A 1,945-nucleotide genomic window follows, 5' to 3' on the forward strand; every position below is an offset into this window, starting at 1 on the left:
AAGATTTTTTTCCTATCTATTACAAAAAGGCTAAAATGTAAATTTAATAAGGTAATGAACTTTGAAGTATAATAAAAAAATAGGTTTAAATGCACTTTTGGTTCCTGTAAATTAGTATGTTTTTTATTTTCGTCTCTGTAAATTTTTTTTTTATCTGAGTCTCTATATCTTACTTTTGCTTGCGATTTAGTCCCTAAAGTCAAAACTCGCAGAAAAATCTGTAGGTTTCCTGCGAATTTTTCTACGGATTTAGATATTAGGGATTAAAACGAATGCGAAAGAAGAATACAGGGACTCAGACCAAATAAATATTTACAGGAATAAAAATAAAAAATCTCGCTAACCTACAGATACTTAAATTGCATTTAAACCTTAAAAATAATAAATTTTTATATTAAATATTTAGTAAGGTTAAGTTATCAATTGAGTGAACCAAAGAGACACACAACTTATTTATTAGAGAAATTTTATATCAATTGTGATTTTATAAAAGACTTCTTGCATTTTCTAAAGGCTAAAAATATTAAATTGAATTTATGAAAACGTGAACTTTTCTCTGATAAAGCGATCTAAATTTATTTTATTTTATTACCTATAAGGAGAAAAAAAATGCAAAATCTCACATTTATTTATGTTTTGATCATTTCCCTTTCTTTATTTCTTGTTGAAACATGTAGAAGTAAGTCATTTCTCATATAATTAACAAATTTATATTATATAATATTGAATCACCTTTTACTAACAAATTTATTTTTACAATGCAGCTCCCATTTCCTGTGTTGTTGATGATGATTGTATTGATTATTATTTATCTCCGGTAATGAAGTGTGTTGATAAATTTTGTGTCATTCGGATATGGAAATGATTAATTTTAAATTATTTATATTACTTATAAGTGTATATTTCTTTTTTCTAATGTTTAATATTTATTTCAAAAATAATATATGTTCATGTGACATTCACTTTTTAGGACAAAGATCTTAAGTGTGTGAAAATAGATTTACCTTGGTTTTTTAATAGAAGATATAGCAAATAATAATCTCATTGTATAATTATAATGTAATAATTTATCTTTACATATAAATGCAATATATGATTATAAGTATTTATTCCACCTCTTCATTTAGTATTTAGTATGTATTTAAAATATCATTGATAGTAGGGGTAGCAAAAAAGTCGTGGTCCATCGGATTGGTCCGCACATCCATCATAAAATGGTAGTAGGTTAGGATTTTGGGTCCGCGGTCCATCAAAGTTTGCCCCGTTAAAACCCGTTGCCCGCCAAAATTCGCCGCCCACCAAAATCCGTCTCGCCTATTTGTTCAGCCTATCTTGCTTTAAGTCCATCTTTTTTTTATATTTAATTCTAGTAATTTCAATTTTTGATGGTTTAATTTATACATTTATTTGTGAATATATGTAACATTTTTTAAGTAAAATTTGTTTAAAATATGGTTTATAAAAAATTATTCTAAAAAATAAGTGAAAATTTTAATCTAAAAAAGTCTACTAAAATAAAATTAAAAATAGGTGGCCTTGATTTTTAGGCCAATTTCAACTTGGCGGCTTGCCCGACTCGCTCTTTTATTTGTGGGCTTAAGGCAAGGCGGGATCAGACGACTCGTTTTGCCACCCTTAAATAATAGTGTCTAAATTTTAATTATTGTGCCCAAAGCTCATTTAAATAATTTGTTATGTGCAACAAATAAATTACAATGCACGAAATATGTACTCATTACTACGAAAAAAGAGCTCGGGGTAATTTAGATTGTTATGTAAAGTATGTCACCTTTCATGTTGATTTATGGGTTCAGATGAAAAATTAAAAAATGCGTCAATTTTTTTTTTGGATTTGGATATTAATCATAGAAAATCTCTCATTTTTTTCATTGATTTGGGGTGTGAATTAAGGAGAAATTCCCCACTCCTCCCATCGGATAGTGTA

General features: G+C 27.5%; 1 long non-coding RNA gene across 1 annotated transcript; it reads left to right on the forward strand.

Annotated features, from left to right (window-relative positions):
- The first annotated feature begins 507 nt into the window (after window positions 1-507).
- On the forward strand, window positions 508-1,109 carry LOC131606966 (uncharacterized). Its single transcript, XR_009285140.1, has 2 exons — window positions 508-679; window positions 765-1,109. It is a non-coding gene; the product is annotated as an uncharacterized LOC131606966 (long non-coding RNA).
- The last annotated feature ends 836 nt before the right edge of the window (window positions 1,110-1,945 follow it).

The sequence above is a fragment of the Vicia villosa genome, linkage group LG5 (genome assembly GCF_029867415.1).
Source record: "Vicia villosa cultivar HV-30 ecotype Madison, WI linkage group LG5, Vvil1.0, whole genome shotgun sequence".
In the NCBI taxonomy this organism is placed as follows: domain Eukaryota; kingdom Viridiplantae; phylum Streptophyta; class Magnoliopsida; order Fabales; family Fabaceae; genus Vicia; species Vicia villosa.